Source organism: Hyaena hyaena, unplaced genomic scaffold (assembly GCF_003009895.1).
Source record: "Hyaena hyaena isolate Hyena2069 unplaced genomic scaffold, ASM300989v1 scaffold_6, whole genome shotgun sequence".
Taxonomy (NCBI): Eukaryota; Metazoa; Chordata; class Mammalia; order Carnivora; family Hyaenidae; genus Hyaena; species Hyaena hyaena.
The window spans coordinates 4,612,650-4,638,729 of record NW_024080638.1 but is presented as its reverse complement, the minus strand read 5'-3'; the positions used below and the strand labels follow the sequence as shown (position 1 = coordinate 4,638,729).

The window sequence follows — 26,080 nt, the reverse complement described above, 5'->3', positions numbered from 1 at the left end:
TACATTTTACCAATAGGTTTAAGCAACATATTTCTCTTTGTGTGGTGTTATATTGGTTCAGAGGCAATTTTTGACAAGAAAAGCTAGAAAAATAAAAAAAAAATGAATTAAAAATATGAACTAATGATAAGCCACCCTTGGCTGTTTCCCTACCATTTGTTCACTGTCTGCATTATCTATAATGGTGAAAAAAATCACAAATAATCAAATTTTCTACTTACAATTTTATAGATCTTGTATATTTATAAATGACTCATAAGAAACCCACGGTCAAGCATTTAGTTAATAGCACTGTGATGTCCAGAACACAGGTATATCAAAAGTCACCCCAGGTGCTTATCACTCAACAATACTACTTCAGTTTAAGCAAACTATAGAGATAGACTTCTGGTCAAAACTTACCCAGCAAGAAACTACGACAGTGCTACAAATTTTGAAAATATGTCCATTTTCTACACATCAGTGAGGCAGGACAGTTATTAGAAAAGTTTCTAATCTAAAAATAATGAGTCCTCAATGAAAGAAAACTGGAAGAAGGAAAGGTTATAGAGGACCTGTGTGTGTCCAACTGAGCGGTAACAGAAAGAGAGAAAGTGAACTGAACCATGAACTGTCACTGTCAAAAGGGGGAACACATCCTGAAGGGTCGTAAGGGGAGGTGAAGCTCAAAGGAAGTAGAATGTTTTCAAGGTCAGAGAGCAGCCGTAATATTTAAGAAAGTGTAAAGCCATATGTATGTTCCTCATTTCCTTGAGAAAAGAAAATAGTCGGGGCACCTGGGTGGCTCAGTTGGTTGGACGGCTAACTTCGGATCAGGTCATAATCTCACGGTTTGTGGGTTCGAGCCCCATATCGGGCTCTGTGCTGACTGCCAGCTCAGAGCCTGGAGCCTGATTCAGATTCTGTATCTCCGTCTCTCTCTGACCCTCCCCTGCTCATGCTCTCTCTCTCTCTCTCTCTCTCTCTCTCTCTCTCTCAGAAATAAATAAAACATTAAAAAATTTAAAAAAGAAAAAAAAAGAAAATAGCCATTTGGGAATCTAAGTATAATATCCATAAGAATTCTATTTTCAACCCCTATTATAATTAGAGTAGTTTATTTTCTTAGCACCTATCAGACTCTTTCAATTTTAGGTTAAGCCGTATGAAATTCTTTGATTTTTGATTTAATGTTTATTTTTGGTTTTAATGTACAAAAATGGCCATTTCAGATGGATTATACCTAATTCAATCTCTCTAATTCTATTCTTGCCAGATGGGTATTATTATTCCCACTTACAGATGGAGAAACAGATGTAAGGAGGAAGAATAATATGTCCTGAGGTACCAAGAGGTGCCATGTTATGACTCCGGGTCTCACAGGCCCCAGTGCCAATGGTCAGGGGCCTCCCCTCCACAGCACAGCTGGAGTCCTCTGGGTTAGTTCAGGTAGCTGAATATGCACTTAAGGGAATACAGAGCTTATGTCATTACATTTAGTCTGTTAAGTTTTGAAACGTATTTCATACTGCTAGCTAGCTAATCACGCTGACCAAATTACTCCGCTACGCTTATCTTGGTCTTCTGATCTGTAAAAATGAGAAGTTTGGACTGAAGGGTTGATGAGGTCCTTTTCCATTTTTGTAAATTTGAATAATAATTACAAATAGAATAAAGGGAATTTTTAGGTTTTTTTTAAATGATTACTTCAAAAATTATCACTGTTCTTTGAAAACTATCTAACCAACATAGAAAAGTTTAAAGTAGAAGGAGAAAATCCTTCTAGACCCTCCCTTCTCCTCTAATTTTGGTAGCCTGTCTCCATCTGGAATTTTGCCAGATCCAAATGTAAGACTCTGAGCTATTCACGTAGCTTCTCTGAGGCTCAGTCTCTTCGTGTGCAAAATGAATGGGTGACGTCAGCTCAGCCTCCTCCCAGAGGAAGACAAATGTGTTCAAGCAGGTGAAAGTGTCTCCCCAGTGGGTCTATGTGCAAGGTTTTCTATCCTTTTGCCTGGAGTCGGGATCATACACTTCCTTCTCTGGAATTTGCCAGGCTGGCCATCAGGTGGGAAAGCCTGCCAACCCGCTTCCTCCCCAGGGCCTCACTGTTAATTAGTGAGTTACCTCCCTCAATGAGTCAGGACGATAAACGCTGGGCATCTTTGAGCTAATCAAATGATATTTAAGAAATGGAAACAGCCAACAGATGATGATTCAACGAAAATAAAAATTCTTATAAAACCATCTCTGACTCATGTTCACATCACTCTTGATAACTCGGACCAGGCGGAAACCAGGGAGTGTGACTGGACGGGGCTGGGGCTCACTTCACTGCAGCTCTACCTCAGCCTTGCTTGTCCCCCCGGAGATACCTGTCATCCCTCCTGCGAGGTTAATGGAAGTTGTCATTTCCTCAGTGCCCACCTCCGCCATCATCCCAAGGCTGCAAAGTCAATAAGCAAATACCTCTTAGTAAGTGCACCCACTACCCATCTCCCTTATTTCCATGCAGTTCAGCTGACCCCTTAACGGGGATAGGACAAGAGTCTAATCAAGGAAAAGGGAAAAGAACAAAAGAGCAAAGTAAGCCAAGTCAGATCTCTTGGAGACCCTGTCCTATTTAACCAACCCATCATGAAAGCTTATTTGAGTAAAATATACAGCCCCAAAGGATTATACATTCCATGAAATTCTATCTGCCCCAAGTTCTGCTGATACTCAAAATTATGGCCTTACAAAAAAAAAGTTTCGGACGTAAACAAATACAAATCTAAATCCTGCACTAACCGCCACAGGAGGGTTCCAACCACTGCTGCCTTGCCACTCTCCAGAGATTTGGGCAAAAAGAAAAGCATCCAAATTTAAAGAGAGAAAATAAATCTCCAAGTTTTGTTTTCATTTCTGAGAACAAACATCAAAATACATTCAAAGGCAGCTCAGCATATCTTTATCCACCCCAGCAGACCCAGCATATAAGAAATCCTTGACAAGAGGCACTAACAGGAAGACCACCTCCCAGAGGCATCTGGGAAGCCTAGGCACCTTGCATTAATCTAAGCCAACCTCCCAGGTCTGCAGAGTCAAGTGCAAACCACTCAGCTTTAACCAGCAAAAAGACATTGTAGGGGGTGGGGGGTGGGGGAGTAGAGTCTTCATTATCACTGGTAAACAAAAATAGAAAACAGTATGCCAAGGAAAGTTGAGGCCTTGATATTTTTTTCTCTCCCACAATATTAACTTACAGTTTAGCGACAGTGAGGGTGGAGGAGGAAATCCCTAAATTCACACCCACCTCCCTCGAATGTCTTTTTTTTTTTCCCTTCAGAGGGCTGTGTACAATGCATTTAGAAAATCCATTGTTGGGGTGAGGGAGACCGAGATGTTTTTTCTCCCGGCTAATAATGGATTCAATTGCCTTGAAGTCAATGAACTGCTGGGTAGGAAATACCAAGAGGACAAACAGGAATAAAGTAATGCACCATCCAGATGATGTGTGTTAGATCTGCAGTCGAGAATACTTAAAGGGCACTCTTTAATAGAAAAACACTTCATTCAGCAAAACTATTCAGTTTTACCTTCATTTTCAAAAGTTTTCTTTGTTATTATGAGAAAAATGAGGGTGTTCCAATATTTCAGATTAAAGTAATCTAAATATGAAATCTTTAATCGACAGAACCGCCATGATGGCAGGATCTACATGGGCAATTTCTGGGAGACCTATGGTTACCATTGGACCCCAGCATCCTACTCTCTCTAATCTGAGCCCCAGAAGGCAAATTCCCTCGTCAGTTAGCTGAAGGTTATCTACTAACGGTCATTCTCCTTCCTCATTCTATATCTTCCCACTGATAAGAAAGCCAGGCCACATTCACTTTTATGATCAACTATCTGAGAAAAACAAATGAAGAGCTTTTTCCCTATTTGATAATGAGAATCTCCAAAGTCTGTCACTGTATAACTAAAAGGACAACGCTAATCATGTGCCAGGCTCTCTGTTAACCTCCTTACCTACATTTTCTTATTTAATCCCCTCTTATCCCCATTTTGCATATGAGGGATATGTAAACTGCTGCTTACAAACATCCAATAACTCACTCAAGGCAACATGCATAGAAAGTGCAAAGCCAGGATTTGAGCTTGGGCTACCTACCTCCTCTGGAATCCATGCTGTAAAGTATACTCCCTCCCTCCCACCATTTGGCAAATCCACACAAACAAAAATTTCCTGTTTGTGCTTTGACGCTTGCTAGAGATAGTGAACCCCTTGAATGTAGGGACTGGAGAATTTCTTTGATCCTAGGACCTCACAGATGGGTCATAGCTCTCAAATACAATGGTGAGACAAAACGTGGAAGCAGCCCAGTATCCACTAAGGGGTAAATGGATGAACAAAATGTGGCATATACATGCAAGGGAGTATCACTCATGAATATCAAAAAAGGAAAAAAAGTTCTGGGGCACATGGGTGGCTCCAATGGTTAAAGCATCTGACTCTTGGTTTCGCTCAAGTCATGATCTTGTAGTTTGTGGGTTCGAGCCCCGTGTCAGGTTCTGTGCTGTCAGCTTAGGATTCTCTCTCTCCGTCTCTCTCTGACCCTCCCCTGCTCACTCTCTCTCTCTCTCTCTCTCTCTCTCTCTCAAAATAAATAAATAAATAAACTTAAATAAAGGAAAGAAGTTCTGACACATGTCACAACACAGATGACCCTTGAGGACTTTATGCTTAGTGAAACAGCTAGTCAAGAAAAAGACAAATACCGAATAATTCCACTTACATGCGGTACCTAGAATAGTCAAACTAATAGAGCCAGAATCTAAAACAGTGGTTGCCAAGTGATGGAAAGAGAAAAAATGTGGAGCTGATGTGTAATGAGTAAAGAGTTTCAATTTTGCAAGATGAAAATATTCTATGGGTGGTGATATCACAACAATGCTCATTGCCACTAAATCACACATTTGAAAATTGGTTACGGTGATAAGTTTTATGTTATATGCATTTTACCACAGTTAACATTAAACACAAACAAACCAGGGCAAGAAGAAGGAGTGCCCAGCACAGAATTGCCTCAACATGCTTGTTGGGGCTGGAAGTCAGCTGCGGTCTCCACATCTGGGAGCTGTCCCTCCACCAGGAAGTCATCCTGCTGGCGTAGCCCTGAAGTCCACTGACAAGAATGAGCCGTTCAGGGCCACCACTGTGCTTCCACAGCCTTGCAACCACACCATAGGTCACTCTCAGAACATGCCCTTCCTTCCTTCCTTCCTTCCTTCCTTCCTTCCTTCCTTCCTTCCTTCCCTCCTTCCTTCCTTCCTTCCTTAATGTTTATTCATTTTTGAAAGACAGAGACAGAGAGTGAGGCTGGGAGGGGCAGAGAGAGAGGAAGACACAGAATCCAAAGCAGGCTCCAGGCTCTGAGCTGTCAGCACAGAGCATGATGCAGGGCTCGAACTCACAAACCGTGAGATCATGACCTGAGCCAAAGTCAGACGTTTAACCAGCTGAGCCACCCAGGCGCCCCAGAACATGCCCTTTCTGACAACTGTGGAGACACCAAACTCTCAGAAGGAGTGTGTCTGAGACCTCGCTAGGCACCTCTTCCTATCTCAGAGGCTGGGCCTCTGTAGAGCTAGGTATCTGGCACTCTGAATGCCAGAGGGCAAGTCTGGGCATCTATCATGCCCCTTGTCATGGAGCCGCTCTGGTAAAGATAAAAAGGGGAGAGGTAGTTTCCACCTTGGAAATATGACAAGACAGACTTAATTTGCAAAGGAAACAATACTGAGATATATGACAGCTCCAGATTCCTAGGATGACAGAGGTGTGGCACTTAAGGAGCTGTCCTCATCCCAGGGACAGAGAGCTGCCTGGATAGGGAAAACACAACTCAGCTTATGTCCTTCTCTTCAAATCGCAGTCCTCTGGCCTCCATTGAGGCTGCCATTTACCATCCAGGCTTGTCCCACTAGATGCTCTTTGAGGGAATGGACCACTTGGACTCACAAACACTCTCTAAGCCAATTCATTATTGGGTGTTTATGGCCTTGGTGTTTCAAGACCTAGGCTGGTCTCAGAGGTCAGACAAGCCCCGGAACTTCCCCCAAGGAACATGAACACATCCACTCCTGGACAATTCAACTCAACTTTCCTCCTTCGGCTTCAAAAATCATTTTTCATGAACTTTTTTTGGAGAGGGTGACAAATTCATTTTTTATTTCTGTCATTTGGATTGATCCTTGTACTATTTTTATTTAGGCTTTTATTTTAATTCCAGTATGTTAACATCCAGTGTTCATATTAGTTTTGGGGGTGCCTGGGTGGCTCAGTCAGTTATGCATCCAACTTCGGCTCAGGTCATGATCTCACGGTTCATGGGTTCAAGCCCCACTTTGGGCTCCGTGCTGACAGCTCAGAGCCTGGAGCCTGCTTCAGATTCTGTGTCTCCCCCTCTCTTTGTCTCTCCCCCACTCAGGCTCTGTCTGTCTCTCTCTCTCTCTCACTCAAAAATATATAAATATTAAATATTTTTTTAAATATTAGTTTCAGGTGCACAATAGAATAATTCAACACTTCCATACATCACCCAATTCTCATCCCAAGTGCCCTCCTTAAACCCCACCACCTATCTCACCCATACCCCACCCGCCTCCACTCTGGTGACCATCGGTTTGTTCTCTAGAGTTCTTTTTGCTATTTTTCAGTGAGTTGAAGTTTATACAAAGGAAATAAAATCTCTGCATTGATGACTATGCTTTTTTATCGTGGTAAAATATATATAACATACAATGTACCACCTTAACCACTTCACACCACTTTCTTGTGCAGCTGTCTCCACCATCCATCCACAGAGCCCTTCTCATCTTGCAAAACTGAAATTCTACCTATGAAACACCAATTCCTCATTCTTCCCTTCCGCCAGCATCTGGCAACCACCATTCTGCTCCACAAATATTTTTGCGATCTTAATAAATGTCTTCTCTTTTTACTTTCTCCCCTCCTTAGGCAGGCAGCCAGGCTTTTCATGTAAATGCTTGCTTCGGGGATCTGGTATCAAAGGGTCAAAGTTCTTCCTGGCTTTTGTAAGAAGCTCAGCCATCCACAGGATTATGCAAGGAGTTCTGGGACCGGAAGGGTCCTTTCTCCCTCCACCTCTGGGTGTTTTGCTTGGTTCCCTGGAAGTTCCTAGGGAAACAGGCAAGATTTCAAAGAGGAGACTCCAGGCTCCAGGTTCACAGACTTGCCAAGGATTCCTGTGAACCTTCCACACCTGCGTGGTCTAGCAGAGAGCCTCAAACTTGGCCATGTGGACAGAAACAGTCAAAAGCAATGTAGACACGTCACTGGAAATCACAGCTAAAACTAGTGTAGGCGCGTGTCGCGATGGCCTCCTTCCCACAACCTTCTATACCCTTAAACCTTGGATACAGCCACAAGGTAAGCATGTCCCCCTAATAACTGAGGTTATATTTTCTGTTAGGTGGACAGGCTGTGGACTCGGAGACAAAATTAAGTTAATTTATGTAAATTTTTAAATGCTACGGGTTTTTGTTTTGTTTTGTTATGTTTGCAAGGCTTTACTTATGGACTGAGATTCAGAACTTCAACCACAGTAAAAGGAGAGGGCTAGCTGAGTTTATATTAAGCACTAAGAAGGCAGAATAAAAAGGGTAATGATTAAGAGACTGTCTATAGATGACAGACTATAGGGATTCAAATTTAGCTTTGCCACCCGTGATGTGCTCTTGTCCTAAACCACTGTGTTTCCGTCTCTTCATCTGTAACAAAGCAAAATAATAATGGTGCCTTTCCCAACAGGATGTTATGAAGGTCAAAGATGACAACACGTGTGTGGCACTTGAAAGAGGGCCCAACTTTCAACAAATATTCATTATCAGAAGCAGCTTAAATCTACTTTTGGGCTCAGAGTATCTGCTCTTATGGGAGACCCAAATGTCTGACGAAATATAAACATTTGAACTTTCTCAAGTGATGCTCTTCAAAAAAGAAGAGCATTCATAATTCATGGATGAAAATAAACGCATGTTAAAAGTTCAAGGTTTTATTCGACTGTACACATACTGTATTATGTGTTTCTCTGATCATAGAAAATCTGTCCTTGGTTTGGATCCTTTCTTAATAAAGTCCCAGCAATTGTTATTTTGTATTTGCCCAAGTATTTGCAGTCGTCAATTGTGTCGTGATTTTTGCTAGCGTTTTTCCAGGCCAAGTTTGAAAGGTATCGTTTGTGGCAGAAAGACTTGTTCAGTAGAACTTGCAAGAGCTGGCGTATATTACCAAGCCCAAGAGGACCCTTGAGGAGTTGGGGAGATGTGACAAAATATCTAGAGGGTATAAATTGGAGGGAAAAATGGTGCCTTAGGGGCAGAGGCCCCTAAAACTTTCTTCCTCTCATTTATATAACTTTAAGACCGATGTTAAAGACAAAAATTAGTCCTATTATCAATTTCCCAATTATTTTCTCAAAACGATGACTAGGAATCAATGACCAGGTATCAAATCCCCTTTTTGGTGGCAAAACGGATAATCCATAGGAACTGCTCTCATGTTCTGACTTCCACTATTCCCTGGAAGTCCCGGCCCTCCAGTTTAAAGCCCTCTGGAGCAGGTCAGCTGGTCTGCTGGAAAAACACAGGCTCCCCAGCCCTGAGAAGATACATTCCACTCTGGCCAGAAGCCCAGCACTCTGGCTTCTTCTGCTCCGGCCTCTAGACCTCAGTGCCGGGGCTGAATGTTCTGCCTCGTCCACCAGCCACTCCCCACGGCCTCCTCCACTTTTACGGCCCCACGTTTTGTTCACGAGAAATTATAAAGTTTACAAAAAGAGGGTGCCCAGAAGCCGCAAAGAGGTTTTCTTTTCCTTGGAATGCCTTCGTTATAAATCCAGTTTGGTTCTAAGGCTTACCTAGAACAATCTACTTCATGGATAATGGCCCCTGGGTGGCTCAGTCAGTTAAGCGTCTGACTCTTGGTTTCGGCTCAGGTCATGATCTCAAGGTTCGTGAGTTCGAGCCCTGCATTGGGCTCTGCACTGTCAGCAAGGAGCCTGCTTGGGATCCTGTCTCTCCCTCTCTCTCTACCCCTCCCCTGATCACTCTTTTCTCTCACAAAATAAATAAATAAACTAAAAAAAAAAGTACTGGAAAATGAATGTTTTAACACCAACAATGAAAGAAAGCTGGAAAACACAATAGAACCTACAGAGAACTCTGTCTTCAAATTCTAGAGCTCAAGAAGAAGTTAAGTTGAATCAGAATAAAATAAGAAAGTAGGTGGAGACGTTTGTAGCAATTTTGAGGAGACTCTTAAAACTGAGGGTGAATGACAGGGGTGCTTTCCTGGATATAACTTCACTTCAAAAGCTTTTTCTCCCTGTCATATACATGGGTGCGCTGGTTTCACTTCCCAGTGATGATTCTGGTGGGTTGCCAGCTTACAGAAGGAAGAAAGACAGAGAGAAAAGGAAGGAGGGAGACAGAGGGCCTGCAGGGGAGACAGTTCCAGAGGTTCTGGGCCAGAATCTAACAAGAGAGAGAGGGGAGAGGGGACAGAGGATAGGGGTTTAGCCGTAGAAGTGCCTGCAGTGTGGTGGGGCTGAAGGAGCTGAGTGAGAAAAGAAGGAGAGGCACAGATCCCGTAGGCAGAGAGGAAAGGCCTAAGGAAGGAGTCCTTCATTTTCCCCCTTCCCTCCCCCAGCCTCCAGGTGGCACAGCTGACCCAACACAGTTTGCTTGGGAGCTGAAAAATAGGCCAGAGGCCTGGGCAAGTGAAACTAAAACACGAAAGGCATTGATGCCAGGCAGGATGGCCAGGGGCTGGGGCGCCAGGGACCCCAGTGGGGGTCAATCAGTACAGGATTTCCACTGCTTCCTGGGCACCTGAGCCAGACGCTCTCAAAACTCCAATGGAAATCTTTTCACACTGCAATCTAAACTCCTTGTCACTTTTCAAGTCCCAATAAAAAAGAATCACATCTGCATAGCGCACTGCAATTTGAATCATCTCATTTAAGACACACTTGCTAAAGAGTTACGTGCATCTGAAGCTACGGAAACACATCTACAGGTTGTGAATTCTAGACAGGGACAACGAGACCGGGGTATCTCAACAGCAGCACTCTGGACATTTTGGGGAGGATAATTCTTCATTTTCGGGGGCTGTCCTGTGCACTGCAGGGTGTTTATCCCACTAGATTCTAGGAGCATCCTCCCCTCTCATGGACCAAACTCTCAGGCTGAAGCTGCTGATTCCAGTCTGGAAGCCTGGCTACCTTGCATTGTGTTGACTGCCAAACCTTCCTCCTCCAAGTGGGGTGAGAGAGCTTCTCACACCATAACGTGCATACAAAGTCTCGGGGATTTTGTTAAAATGCAGAATCTGATTCAGTAGGTCTGGAATGGGGCTCAGGATCCTCTGGTTTCAACAAGCTCCTGAGTCATGCCAATGCCACAGGTCCCCGGGCCACACTTTGAACAGCAGGGCCCCCAGAGCACTGGGTTAGTAACAGGAGGGAGCCGAGTGGGAGAAACAGGAGGGGCTGGGTAGGACATCGTGCAGCTGTGGGACCCTGGGCTGGTTCCACAACCGCCAAGCACATCAGCATCCCTTTTTGAAAAATGGCGGTGATTTTAAGGAATAAGTAAGATCGCGAGATAAAGCAACCAGTTTACCATCTGGCACTCAAAAAATGTTAATTCCCTTCCCCTTGGCTCTTAGCTCCTCTCACACACACACACACCCAAGAAACCTCAAGATCCAGGTGTCCCTGGGGATTACAGGGAATTCCCGAGAAAAGAAAACTAAATTCCATTCTCATTGATGGTTGGAGAGGGAGGGGTTTCTTCCCTTTCCATCCTTCTATTTTATATCCTCGATGCTGTCATACTGTAACATCTGCCATCCTTGGGAGGCTGTGAATTGTTTTGATAATGAAGCATATGATGAAAAGAATATTTTAAAACAATGTACACATTGTGATTTCATGCAAAAGCAATGCCTCCCACACGTGGGGCCCATCTCTGTGCTGCATTTTAACGCTGATTTGAACTTTTTTCTGAAGGAAAAATGATCCCCAAATAGGGATAATGATGGGCACCTTGGATATGATCTAAGTTGCCTATAGGGTTTGATGGTTTTCCTCCCCAAATGGATGGATTCTTTTCATCTGGAATTGTGTCAGAGGAGAATGCCTGCTATCCTTCACAAGGATAAAATGTTCTAATGCAAAATACTAATTTGCCAGGCTAAATATAGTCTTGGAATCACACAGCACATGGCACATGAGCCTTGATTTTAATACACACACAGAGAGAGCTTTTGAATTCAGAGTTGTGAAGTACTTGAATTTTCTAGAAAATTAAGATTTATTCCTTGGGGAGGGATATAGAAATGCTGAGGCATAGGAGCACATGTACCCCAATGTTCATAGCAGCACTCTCAACGATAGCCAAAACATGGAAAGAGCCTAAGTGTCCATCAACGGACGAATGGATCAAGAAGATGTGGTTTATCTATACCATGGAATACTACATGGCAATGAGAAACAATGAAATCTGGCCATGTGTAGCAACGTGGGTGGACCTTGAGGGTATTACGCTGAGCGAAATAAGTCAGGCAGAGAAGGACAGGTACCATATGTTTGCATGTATAGGTGGATTAGGAGGAACTTAACGGAGGACCATGAGTGAGAAGAAGGGGAAGAATAGTGGGGGAGAGGGAGGGAGGCAAACCATGAGAGACTCTTGAATGCTGACAAAAACTGAGGACTGATGGATGTGGGGGGTGAGGGGGGATGGGCACGGAGAGGGGCACTTGTGGGGATGAGCACTGGGTGTTATATGGAAACCAACTTGACAATAAACTATTTGTAAAAAAAAAAAAAAAAAAAAAAAAATTTTTAAAAAAAAAAAAAAAAAAAAAAAAGATTTATTCTTTGGGGAAAATCACTCCCCTAGGTCCTTTCATAAAGAGGGCGAAACAATGAGTTTCTTTCTGTTTGCAGGCTCTATCACACAGCTTACACGAGCCACCGCTCCAAAGTGCTCCTGCTGAGCAAATGATGTCATGATAATGTAAGCCAATCCAGTCAGGGAGAGGGACTGAAAACAGTCAGTTAACTGCCTACAGGAAAGTGTGGTTTGACCTTTCTAGAACCTTCTGCACACACTTCACCCAGGTGCGGAGCTCGAGGGGGCCCCACAGAGCTCTGCATTTGAGGCAGTTAACTGGGTGGAAGGAAAGGCAAGTCAGCGTCCATTCCTCTCCCCTGCCCAGGGCTGGGCTTCCCGGGATCTGCAGGGCTGGTCTCTGCCACTCCCGGCCCCACGCTTCACCCCAGACACGCTGGGAAGGTCATGGGCTACAGGGAGGATGACCACCTAGGGGACCCCTTCTCTTCACAGTGCTCCATGTGGTGTGGACGGTAGCTCCACACTCCTCTGGCAAAAGACGGTAAACCTGGAAGGCCTGGGAAAGGTCTCCTCTACACTTTGCAAACCCCGGGCATGCTAAGCATCATGCAGAAAGCTCCAGAGGACTGGCCTCTTCTGACAGCCCAGGAAACACTGCTCCAGCGTTACAGCCTATCCTCACTTTGCACAGTAAGAACCCTCCTCACGGCCCCCTCACTAACGCATGTGCAAAGCAATAAAATACATCCTTGTGTGGTTCAAAGAGAGGTTAATGCTTCTGGACTGGCATGTATTTATCTTTATATATGGACTCGATGTCTCTTGCATCCTAAAAGCAGAGCAGGAGTGGAGGGATCCGCAGGGCAGAAAGTTCAGGCAGAACACACAGAGCTTTCTGAAGCAGTTCCAGGATCGCCTCTGTGTCAGAGCAGTGAAATCAGTCGAGACCTGAGACCAGGCAGGTCTGGGTGTATCTGCCTATCTGGGAACTTCACTAGGTGGGGGAGGGGGGAGTCTGGGTGGCTCAGTCCATTAAGTATCTGACTTCAGCTCAGGTCATGATCTCGCAGTTCATGAGTTCGAGCCCGGCACCAGGCTCTGTGCTGACAGCTCAGAGCCTGAAGCTTGCTTCAGATTCTGTGTCTCCCTCTCTCTCTGCTCCTGCTCCCTCTCTCAAAGATAACAAAACATTAAAAAATATTAAAAAAAAAATAACGAACCTGGCCCAGGGCACATTCCCCTCTCTCCTAAGTTACTACTCTTGTGGGGTGCTAGGGAGGTACCTATATCCTCTGCAGGCTCATGTCTCGATGCAATAAATTTCCAAGCTTTATCTGGCATCACCAGAAGAGTTGGTTTAAAAGAATGATCCTGGCGGTCTGTGCCAGAGCCCGGGAATCCCTACACAGACACTGGTATGACTAGATTGGACATCCAGATGTGCTGCCCAAGCGAACACGGCGGATTCCTAGGAAGCTGGGTCTTCAGTGCGGGGCTGGAGACATCAGAGGGTCACTGGACGTGAGCTGGGTGGTGCCCCCTTCGTGGGACATTTTAAGGTGGGGGATTTCTCTCCTGCACACAATGACTAAAAAGAAAACTTCACAGAGGCAATGCAAACAGGGTCAGGAGCTACAATGTTCCTCTTTTTAAACCACGTCGCTTGTAAATCCCCAGTTACTTTTTCTAACCACCTCACTTCCTTAAATGTCCAGGCTCGTGCTAGTTCAGACCCCAGGCCAGGCTGGCGCAGAGGATTTGGTGGAGAGCTTTGGACCCAGGCGGGAGGCTGGTTTGTATCAAAGAATGATTTGTAACACTTAAGAGTTTATTCAAAATAATATTTCTGGTGAGGCCACCCCAGCACGGTGCTACTTAATAATTCATCCAACCTGCAAAATCTATGGCAAATCTGTGAAATTAAATGGTAAGACATAAAAGGACTGGATTAATGAGGCTTCCCAGGCTCTTCGGAAAACCGTTTTAATTGTAATCCTGGCTGCACATCTTTACTTAATTTATTAATCCCCATTCCCATCTCAGTGACAGAGTAAATGCATTAGAGCCGGCAAAGAATCTTGCCAGGGTTTCGGAAGGGAGGTCCCACTGACATCCATCACACTACGGGTCACTGAGTGAGCTTAAAGGCCAGGATTAGGGTCCTGAAAATTTGGGTCTGTTTGTCCAATGAGGAACAATTTCTGACTTGCTCAGAGCATAAAGAGGAAGCAAGTGAAGAAAAATGGAAGAAGCCTCAATAGTGCAAGTGCTTTGAGGGTAACAGGAGAAGAAGGATGTCAGCCCGACTCCTGCAAGTCAAAATGGGGTTGGCCAGTGAAGGTGACGTTAGGCTTGCAGAATCTCTGTGCTCAATGCTTTTCCCTCTGATCGGTGTGAAGGATGAACAACTGACCTGCTACATAACTGCTGGCATTTTAAAAATTAACTTTAAAAAACCATGTATTTCCAGCTAGCATAAAGATGGAAAGAGATTTTAGGGTGCCTGGCTGGCTCGGTCAGCAGAGCATGCGACTCTCGATCTTGAAGGTGTAAGTTCAAGCCCCATGTCAGGTGTAGCGGTTACTTAAATAAACAAATAAATCTTAAGAAAAAAAGATGAAAGGAGATTTTGTTAACTTAAGAAATACAATACATGCAAGGTACTTCCATATACAGTTGTATCTCATTTAGTGCAAGTTTTCAGACAGGCAGGTTGTGGTATCCCCATTTATAGAGGTGAAGGAACGAAGATTCCATTTAAGTGACATGCCCAAGATCCTACAGAGAACTCAGCCAAGGCGCTAATGTATTTTGGCCCCGCCATGGTTCTGGATAACTCGGGCATTACAGTATCTGCATATCTCTGCTCACTCAGGCTTAAGCATCAAAACCTGCACACATCTAAGAAAGAAAAGGGTCAAAGGACAATGACATTCTTCACAGAGTCCTGCAGCTGCCCCCGCCTCCCTGGCATTCATTCCATGACCCCCTTACCCCCTCGACCGGGACATGTATTCTCTGACCGAACAAAAACACCCAACTCCTCAAACCCACTTGAGGGAAGCTCCATCATCTTCCCCCCATCCCTGAGGAAAATGAGCAGCATTCTGCCTCCACGGGCCACCTTCTCCAGCTGCATGGCCCATCTGGTCACCCTGAGACTTCCACCAAGAGGGGAACAAATACCAGTTACCTGTCCCTTGATCCCACTCGAATGTACCCCCAAAGGCCTTGTAGAACTGGTATGCCTGGATTTCAGAGACAAATACTAAAGGGAAAAGAGGTAGATGTGCCTGAGGATGCCCTCAGGCCCTTCCTCCGTGCCATCTGTCTTCTCTTGCACCTTCCCAGTCTCAGCATTACTTTCAACAGGTAAAGAGAACCCTGGGCTGGACCCTGGAGAAAGCGCATCTTGCTGTACGGTAGGTGACGGAAAGGTCGTGATTAATTCATTTTTCTGGCACTCAACTTTCCAGAGAGTGGGGCAAAGAACAGAAATGATATTTGTATTGGGATTTGTTTTCTCAAAAGCCAGTCTCCAGAGGCTGTCCTGGAGTGGATTCCACAATGACACTTGTGCACTCTTATACATCCTAATTTGTATCTGTGTTGACATCATGCAGAGACTACAAAGTCCTAAATTGTCAATGGAAGGACAACAATATATTCACCACAGTAAACTCACCAAGGCAAAGAGCAGTCAGGGCAAGGTAGCCATCCATTACATTTAGATACACACTTTTAACACCAACAGTTGAAACACATTTTTAAAACTAAGGTTTAAACTTCTATTGCTTAATGTAATTCACTTCTTAAGTATTCTAGTTAATCAAGTGCTAGGGAAAATCACGTATCCAAACTCTGTAATTTACTCTTTGAGCAAAATAGTGGATTTCCAATGGAAACAGAGATGATTTCAACTTTCCTATAATAATACATTCCTGAAAACCATGTTTGAAGGCCAAATGTCCAAAACTTGAACAGTGATTTTTTTTTTTTCAGTTTTCAATTTATTTTTTGAGGGAGAGAATGAGCGGGGAGGGGCAGAGGGGGGTGGAGACAGAGGATCCGAAGCAGGCTATGCACTGACAGCAGAGAGTCCTGTGTGGGGCTTGAACTCATTAACCTTGAGATCATGACCTGAGCTGAAGTTGGAGCTGAACCAACTGAGCCACCCAGGTGGCCCCTCCTTTTTTATTTTTTTTATTTTTTTAAAGACAGTGGACTTATATATTCTTAGAAGGGGATTATCTTACAAAGAGCTTGGATCTCATCATGGATCATGAAGGCACTGTCACCCTCAGGCCCAAGCCACTCAACGTGCTAATGGGTAAGGCACGTGCCAGGGAGGAGACCCCCAAAGGTAAGCTTTTTTAGCTCCATGGAAAATCTATCCATGGGTGTAGAGTTCACACAGTATAAAGAAAATGATACATGATATGAAGAAAATGGAGTTTTGTTTTCCAGAAAAACTTCCTAAATTGTTGAATCTAAAATTGTTTAGTAAGTTTTCCAGCAAAATTTACTAGAATTATTGGTAAGTATATTAATTAATTGGTTCAAATTTCCAGTAGGTGGTACAGAATCCTTGATCAATCATCTAAGCAAACGATGACTCAGGATCATTTCTCAGAATCAAAGAACAGCCATTTTAGAGGCTAATTCGAGACTGATCATCAATTCTACCAGCCTTAGGGGTGGAACTAAACCTCACCCTTTTGGTCTTTAGAAGGAAATTTCAACATGCTCCTGTTTTAATCATTAAAACCCCTCAACACAACCTCCATCCAAACTCAATTTCATTTGTATTTGAAACATTTCTCATTATCTTAATAAACAGAGACTTGTAGGGGAGGCTGGGTGACTCAGTTGGTTGAGCGACGACTTGGGCTCGGGTCATGGTCTCACAAGTTCATGAGTTTGAGCCTCACATGAGGCTCTGTGCTGACAGCCCAGAGCCTGGAGCCTGCTTTGGCTTCTGTGACTCCCCCTCTCTCTCGGCCCCTCGCCTGCTCATTCTCCGTCTCAAAAATAAAATAAAATAAAAATCATTAAAAAATTAAAAAAATAAATAGAGACTTGCAATAACATCTGTGATAGAAATCTGAGATATGGATGTTTTAGGAATCCACCAAATCTATGAGGATGGTATCTAGACAATAATTCTAATAACTAACTAGAAAATCTAGGGTGATCCCATTTTGAAAAGTAATATTTAATAGTTGGTGCTATACTAAAATACTGATACGTTTTAGAAATAAAACAACCAATAGATCATACTCCTCTCTCACTTGATAAGAAGTTAAGACAACTTGCTTCATCTTATGAGCCCGAGATCCTGAGCATCCTGAGAATGAGCCACTTATGAAAGTGAAACATCTGACTATGCTACCCTGAATTCTGCAGGCAGGAAGCCTTGCCAACCGTCATGCCAGAACTATGAGATAATGGGTATTTCAAAAGGTCTGTCCCATCTCAGAGCCCAGCCAGCCATTCTCTCACACCAGCACCTCCACATCCCCGAAAGAAAGTGAACTTTGGTGCCAGAGAAACATCTCAGCACCTAACCTGTAGTCTGCTAGGGGAGAGGCGGGGAGACCCAAGTGAGGTTACTTCATTTTTCTTGGCTCCTGGCTAATGTTACTGGGGTAGCCCAAAATAATTGCAGGACCTGCCTAACCCATGTTGTGGCCACTCAAAGGAAAAGGTGCCCTCTGAGCAAAGAGCCAGCGTCAAAACTGGGCAGGAGAAAGCTGGCAGTGGACAGCTGTTGAGAAGATGTGTTAGGGCAAGTTTTAATTCTTAAAAGGCTTTATGTTTAAACTGACAGAGTAAATGCCCTACTCTGAGATTTTATTGATTAGTGTTGGGGACGCTGCTAGGCGGGGAGAAAGAGAGAACGTTTAATGAAATTAGGACCATTTCCAGGAAGAAAAGTGTGATGCTTAAGTGAACTCTCTTGAATTAGAACAAAAGCAAGGAAACCAATGTTCTGGGATTACAATGGCCCTGGTGGCCTCCAGATGCCTGCAGCATGTTAAGAAGAAGGGCTGCTTCCCCTTTGAGCTTGTTAGAGATTCAGAGATGTACTATATAGGGGCGCCTGGGTGGCTCAGCCGGTTAAGCTTCTGACTTCGGCTCAGGTCATGGTCTCACGGTTTGTGGGTTCGAGCCCGACATCGGGCTCTGTGCTGACAGCCAGCTCAGAGCCTGGAGCCTGTTTCAGATTCTGTGTCTCCCTCTCTCTCACCCTTCCCTGCTCGCACTGTCTCTCTCTCTCAGAAAGAAATAAAACACATATAAAATTAAAAAAAAAGAGAGGGAGAGAGATGTACTATATAGAGATGTATGGGTGTGTGTCCCTGCGTGATCTCTTCTGATCTCTTTTCAAAGATAAATACATTTAGGACGGGAGGGGGAGGGGAAGGAAGCCTGCCCAAATTAATAGCTCTGAGCTTATAACTGCTACAGAGAAGGGTACAGATTTGTCAAAGTCTGACCACACAGCCTATCACAGCCAAACCAATACCACCCCACGCAACTGGCTTTACCGGGTCTGGGGACACAACCCACGGTCTCTCAAAATGAGTCACTGCCCTTCGCGACGCCCCCTTTTTGCGGATTAGGGAAGGGTCCCCGGGGCTGGCGAGCTCTGTAACCCTCTGCCAGTCCTGCTCACTGCCTCGCTCCCCACTGCGCCGCCCCTTAGCCGGCGGCGCTCCCCCCGGCCGCCCAGGCTGCTCCCGGGCCCGCCCCGCCTCCCTCCGCCGGGTCCCGGGCTCCCAGCTCTCACGGACCTCGGTTCAGTCCCTCGTCCTCCGCTACGCTTCTCCGGAATTTCTCAGGGCCGCCAGGATCTCCTCGCTCCCATCCCTGAGGTCACGCTGCCTCCACCCAGGTTACAAGCACAGTTCGCCCAGCGCGCACCACCGCGACCAGCCACTTCCACTCCCCGAAGTGTCTCCACGAAGGGCCCAAAGAGACGTACCCTCCGCCCTATCCAGGATAAAACACCGGGTCCTAACAGCTGGGGTCTCAGCCTCAGGCCAAACTTCCAGGCTCAGCGCGTACCCCGGGAGTCCCCGCGCAGAAAGGCTGCCCCCTCTCCCGCATGGTCCCCGGAGTGCAGCTCCCAGACCCAGTTCGCGAGGCTCCGGCTGGTCGGGGACCCGTCCCTCCCGGGCCTTAGCTCCCCAAACGCCCTAGCGCTGCCATCTAAGGACCCGCGTCTTCCTCGGGAGCTGAAACCGGTGGCTCCATCCTCTGCTGCTCCGGATCTAGAGGGGTGGCCACGGCCGTTAGATATTCCCCGCTTTTCCTGTACATCCCGTGTGTGTGTGTGTGTGTGTGTGTGTGTGTGTGTGTGTTGGAGGGCAGAGGAAAGGGTCCTAAGTTTATTTTTCTAAGGCATATATAACTAAGTATTGAATAAAGCAGCCCAAGGCTCGGCCCTCCCCCAAACCTAGGAATTCAAAGCCACATGGCCACAGCCCTTTCCAGCCAGGCCACCTCCGCGCACACGTTCCGCTAGGCAAGGCCAAAAAAGCCCTTTAAAGTCTGGGATCCTTCGGAAGACTCCCCAGATCTGCAGTCCCTCCCGGGCCACCCATTCCCCACGCCTGAAGCCCCAACCCTCGGAGGGCGCCCCGGGGACGACGCCTGAGGCCCCAACACTAAGAGGGCGCCCCGGGGCCGCGGGGTCGGGGGCTGCGGCGCCCCCAGCCTGGGCCACCCACCTCTGCCCGCGGGATCCTGGGGGGCGCAGTCCTCCAGCTCTGCTCGGGCGCGGGGCGTCTGAGAGGCTCCGGGGAAGGCGTGCGGCAGCCCCGGGCCCGGGGCGAGCGCGTCTGCCGGGCGCAGCGGCCGCTGGGCTCGCCGGAGGGCCGGGAGCGCCGCCCGCGCGGCCGGAGCCCGCCCCTTCCCCGCCCCTCTCCGCGCCCGGCGCCCGCGGGCCCTCCCCACCCAGCCACCCACGCGTCTCTGGCTTCGGTGGCATCCAAGCACAAACCGAGAAACCACGAAATGAATGAATGGGGAGATTGGAGGGATGCAAGGATGGAGAGAGAGGTGGATAGAGGCCAGTGAAGCCGAGTATGTCCGGACGGGAGAGGGCTCTCTGGAGATGTGGACCTGTTGTCAGTGCACCGGTGGGCGTGTCGGCGTGTGCACACGCGGCTGTGTGTAGGGGTACACCTACGTGTGTATGGGCAGGGTGGAAGCGTGCGGGTGTTTGTGCGCGCTCGCAACGCCGGGGGCTGCTGAGCTCATGCCCGAGGTGGGAGCAATCCTTCATTTCGACATAGCACGACCGTCCCGGGGTAAGTACAACGGCCGGCCGCGGCTAGGAAGTCCGTCTTTGTGTCTTGGGACGCTCCCCGTTGCGGCCTAGAGGCCAAGGGGTGGACAAGGATGCTTCCGGCTCACCGGCTCTCCAGAGCCATCAGGCTGCCCTCCCTGTTGTGGCAGCCGGTGGCCTGGTGTCAAAGCGCGTGTTAGTTAACAAAGCCAGCGGTGGGGAAGGAGGCAGCTGACACACAAGGTGGGGCTGCGCTAGGCTGGTGGCCAACCATCCCTCACTCCGGAGCGGTCTGAAATTTCAGTCTGCGATCCCCTCCCCCGCCATGAATATTTAAATAACGTTAATGACCCTTTAGGGACTGTCTAGAAATCTTGAGAGGACACACACAGAAAGACCCTACACAGAAAACAGCATTAAAAAAAAAAAAAAAAGCAAGCAGTTATCGTGCTTGGCATGCTCTCTGCAGAGGAAAATAATATAAAGCCAGGTTTCTTGAATTCAACTTTCTACTAAGAATGGTGGGGGGTTTCGTTTTCCTATTTATTCTCTCTCCAGCTTTGTAAGTCAGAGCCCCTTACTCTCCTTTTGAGTTTCCATTCTAGGTGGGCCTGCCTCTTTCTGAACCCCTGGCCAAGGTCCTGGGGTCCTCTTCTGGGACTCAATTCCGCCCACCAAACACAGCGGGAAAGACAGCTACAGGGGTCTGGTTCTTTCCTAATCCACAAAGGTCCTTGATCTCCAGTACAAAGAAATGATATCATCGGGAACTGCCCAGAAAGCCTGTCCACACTATGGACACGTTAACAACAGCACCCTCTGCAGAAAAGGCTCCTTTCCTGTCCCGAGCTTTATTCACACCTTTCCCCCGGAGGAAGGGGATGAAGTCTACAATGGAGAAGTCAGGTGATCTCCGCAGGGTTCCTGAATGTCAATAGGTTTCCTTTTCTTGCCCTTTTGGAATTGTTTCACCAGCCTCCCCGTGGGTCTCTACTCTTGAATTTCAATAGAATTTACTGACCTGTGGTCAGAGATTACAGAGCTTCAGCCTCAGTCGATGCCTGTTCTTTCGCTTTCTTCCTTCTTTTCTCCCTCCTTCCTTCTTCTTTCCTCCTCTGTCCCTCCCTCCCTGTTCCCTTACTACCTTCTTTCCTTCCCTGTAGCTCCTCCTCTCACTGACTTAAGGAGTTAAAAATCTGGGTGCCCTACATCATGATCTATTTTTAACATTTTACTAACATGTGAAAAACACTGAAATGAGCGTGTTTGGGCACAGTTATTTATTTACGTGGACCACAGACTCTTCAAGGAAAGATTGTAAAATTACTGCAGACGTGAGGTTTTTAGAAACAGTACTGTGGCAGGTGCATCATGACTCTTTCTTCCTATATTTCTACATTAGAATAAATGTAAAGTTTATAAATCAAATTTGTTTCATTCCTAGAGACTAAAGCAATTCACACCAGCTGAATTACACCTTCCCTAAAGCCACGCCAATGTTAATATTCATTTTAATTTAAGATTACTTTTCATATTGGTTAATTAATATTAATTTTTAATATTGATTTTAAAGCTCTGGTATATCCTACAGAAGACTGTTGCGAATATTAATTTAGAAAAAATGCATATTCAGTCGATATTAACTCACAAGAACATTTCCTTTTCTTCCATCTTATGTTAGAGAAGTAACCATGATTATATTAAACATTTTTAATATAAATGTTTGGTACATACCAGGTGCTCAGAAATATTTGTTTAATTTGTTCAATGAAATCAGTGTGAGGGTATGAACATCTATGTATGAAAGTAAAAACTGTGTTTAATTAGCATTTTCTCATTTATTTCCCCCTCAGTGAGTGGTTCTCAGATGAGGGTGATTTGACCTCCCAGGGGCCATGCTGCCAATGTCTGGAGGCATTCTTGATTGTTCTAATGGGGGGAGGGTGCTACTGACATGAAATGGACAAGGTCCGAGAGGTTGCTAACCAGCACCCCAGGAACAAAGCATCATTACGTTCCAAATGTCAATAGTACTGAGGTTGAGGCACCTGGCCCTGGACTCAAAGCCAACACCAAGAACCACAGACATCAGAGCCACCTCTTCGTCACTAAAAATGCAGATTTCTCAGCCCCACCTTTACCTGCAAATCCAGAATCTCTGGGTGCAGGACTAGGAAAAGTGTTTTAACTGCTTCCATGTGATCTTAAGAGCGTGAGAGTATGAGAAACCCTGGAGATGGGAATAGCTGGCTTTATCATCCAGCACATTCTTATGGGTACCTCACATCATTTGCCTCTTAACATGATAATGGTTATTAGAGCTGAGAATATTTCATGAAAGAAGCACATTTAGTCTCCTAGATGCACTATAGAAGAAGCCCACTTGACGCAAAGAAAGGGCTACTAATTTTGTGGGGGGAAAAAAACAGCTTAGACGTACAAATGATTAATACTCCCAAAGGCCCTACACCATCTAGGACACAAAACCTATAGAAATTTTGCTTAGGAGGAAAAGAACTCAGGACTCCTTTCACTATGGCCTAATGTACATTTCTGCTGATTTTGCATCTGCTATGCTGCTGGAGTGACATAAACTGTGCCCCTGAGCGACAGTGGCCTCCAGGGGACCCAAGAAATACAACGTACTTACTAAAGAAACACCTAAAATAAAGGTTTTTTTGGGAAAGAGTTCATCCTTGATACAGATTGACGAAGCTCTTCTTTCTCTCTTCCCAAACTAAGCAAAATGAACAAAATCCAGCAAGTAACAGTCTTTCAGTAGCCACGTGTCCCTAAATTTAGAGATTAGTTGAAACTGAAAAAAAAGACTCAGTGAGTGCTCAGAGAGATGATTTGCAAACCGAAAGGAGGGGTCAAAAAAGGCCCATCATAAAAGAGGATTTGCCACTTCCTCCTTTTAGCAAGGAGAAACATCAAAACACATCAGTTGGGTGTAATCTTCATATGTTAAATGTGTCCCACTGAAAATAAAGATTTGCTAGGAAGAAGGATGAGGAAGAGAAGGAAGGGGTGAGGAGAGGAAGAGGAGGAGGGTTAAGGAAACAAGACTAATGCCAAAAAGACTGGCCTCCATGAAGCCAATAGCCCTATAGCTGTGGGCCTTTCCCCACAAGCAACAGGTGAGGTCACTGGAAAGTTAGGAACAACCCCAGTCCCAAGGGCATCAAGGGACCAACCAGATGCACCACTGAATGTATGAGAAGAAACAAACTGGGGGAAATATTTGCAACATACATAGCGATGAATTACTATCTCTAGTATGTAAAGAGTTCTTACAAATCAATACAAAAATTGAAGAAAATCATCATACACCTAATAGGAAAAAAAGCAGTCGTTTATAGATAAATAACGCTCAGATTCTTCATAATTAAAGAAATGCAAGTGAAAATATTGGGACAATATATTTTGCCTATGCCATTGGCAAATACATAAAATACAAATTTTATTTATTGTTGGTGAGAGAATGATGAAAATTAAGTGATTGTACTCTGCTGATGGGAATATACATTGATATTAATACATTGGTAAATTCAGAAGACAATTTGGTGGTATCTTTGGAGATTAAAAAAAATGTTTATACACTGTTCAAGTGCAATTCACTTTGGGAATTCAGAAGCTTATAAAATCTATGGAGTCAGATGAAAGATTGGGGATGGGGTGAGGAGAAGCCAGTGAATGAGAAATACCAGATCACTGAAAAGGCCAAAAGAAAGAGAATGTTTAATATACACTTTGAAAGTTGTTTGCAGGGCTCTGTTGTGATGTAAGTACTTCTGGCAACCTGTACACCTCTTAAAACAGCATTTGTTTGGAGAGCCAAAGGCAAAGGGCTTGTACGAGGCTTGTGTGAGGTGGATATCAGGCAAGATGATGCAAGATGAAGAAGTCAGACTAAGAAATCAGAACAAGTGAGTAGAAGAACTAACCCCGCCCCACTTGGGTTAACCACTTGAGTTAAAAGCCCATAAAAATAGTGTGGGGTGGGCACTGGACATCTACTCTGTCAGTAGGGGTTCAAATAATTTTACTTTAGATATAAAAGGAAAAATTTATCCCTGCTGGCTGCCGGACTTGGCATAGCCAATTAACTCCTAGGATTCACGCGGATCATTTGCTGGCTTTCTAAATCAAATAGTGGTTTTACCTTATTTGTCTGGATGTTTTGTATGTCTATGGATTTCCCACTTAAGGCAGGTCTCCACCGATCCCTGATTCTTATTTAAAGGCAAAAAGGGAATCTCCAGATAACGTGGCTTTTTCAGAGAAGGGATGACCCATCACAGACTGTTTTAACCATCAACTTTTGGAGTGTACCACACAGAAGACTGACGCGGGTCAGTCAGTGGACCGTTTGTTTGGACTTGCAGTTGTGTTTTATCAAATTAAAAGCCCCCTTCTCAAAGCCAACTCTTCTGTAAGGTCAGACTTGGTTGCTAAGTGACAGTTAGGTCGAAAGACTGCAAATCAGTATTTTTTAAGCTAGTTCACATCAAGAGTAGCCCCCTAAAAGACCTGAGCCCCAGGAATCTGTACTTGCTTCAGCTTTCCATAGGACTCTGTTGCCCAGCCTGGTTTGGGGAGCACTTGGCGGGGACACAGTCCTGAGGCAGAAGGGGCGATCGTGGACACAGAAATAGGGAGAGTGTCACTTGAAACTGTTTGGCTCTAGGACTGCGTTTACTCCCCTTCTTGGCCTCATTGGCAATGCCTGCCTTTCCTTCCTTTCCTCTCCAGGGTCTGTGGCTTCCTGTGCCCCAATAAGTTCCTTTCCTGCCTGTTCCACATTTATTTCCTTTCCCTGCATTCTCACACTTGGCCTTTCCTTTGCCGAACCTTCTAACACAAGGAAACGGTGACCTCCTGACATTCACCTCTGCCGTTTGAGACTCTTTTTTCAAAAGACCTTTAAAAACACTCCAAATGAAACATTCCCAAACTCAAGCAACTTTTGCCCATCTAACTGTCTTTATTTTGTCCCACATTGTAGCTGGCCTGTGCCTTCTCTACAATGACAAAGTGACATTGCATCATCCCAGATTGCCCATGGTAATATACCTTTAAATGGTAGCATAATAAAGAGAAAGTCATACAGTATTCCAAGCTAAAATCTCCAATGAAATGCAGCAACATGGGGAAGCCTTGTGTTGGGAAGGGTGGAGGAAAAATGCCATTTGCAGAGGGGAAGGGCAGGGTGGGGAAGGACGAGGACACAGAGAACAGAGTCCCCCGGTGAGGGAAGAAGTCACCCATGGCTACATGAGATGATTATGGGTCCCACACCCTTAGCTCCAGAGCTCATGTGCTCACGACAAGAACATACTCGTGTATTACTTGGTATTTAACAACAGCAAAGCCCTATGATGCACAAGCTCTTTGTTTCTTGGCTGAGGATTTTATCTCCTCTAACACCTGAAGCATTTTAAAGATCTGCTGCGGGAGCCTGGGAGGCTTAGTTGGTTGAGTGTCCGACTCTTAATTTTGGCTCAGGTCATCATCTCACGGTTTGTAGGATCAAGCCCCACATCAGGCTCTGCATTGACAGTGTGGAGCCTGCTTGGGATTCTCTCTCTCTCTCTCTCTCTCTCTCTCTCTCTCTCTCACTGCCCCTGGCTGCCCACCTCTCTCCCCAAAAAATAAATAAACATGAAAAAAATAAATATATAAAAAATCTACTAGGGGCACCAGGCTGGCTGAGTATATCAGTATCGCATACATCTGCTCTGTATGTAATATATGTCTTAACACCATAAAAAACAAAAACAAAAACAAAAACATTCTTGGTCTTGAGGTTGTGAGTTTGAGCCCTACATTGGGTGTAGAGATTACTTAAAAAAAAAGTACTGAACATTCCAGAGT

At 45.3% G+C, this 26,080-nt stretch overlaps 1 protein-coding gene across 3 annotated transcripts in view; it reads right to left on the bottom strand.

The window, feature by feature from the left end:
* The window catches only part of LOC120236916 (A-kinase anchor protein 2), a 131,730-nt gene that overhangs the window by 87,340 nt on the left and 18,310 nt on the right, over nucleotides 1–26,080 (bottom strand). The window contains exon 1 of one of the 3 annotated variants that reach the window (XM_039240001.1): nucleotides 19,644–19,747. The exons of the other annotated variants lie outside the window; for them this stretch is intronic. The gene's annotated coding sequence lies outside the window, so the exon portion shown is untranslated. Of the gene's footprint in view, nucleotides 1–19,643; nucleotides 19,748–26,080 lie in introns of those variants that run through there. 3 annotated transcript variants of the gene reach the window in all.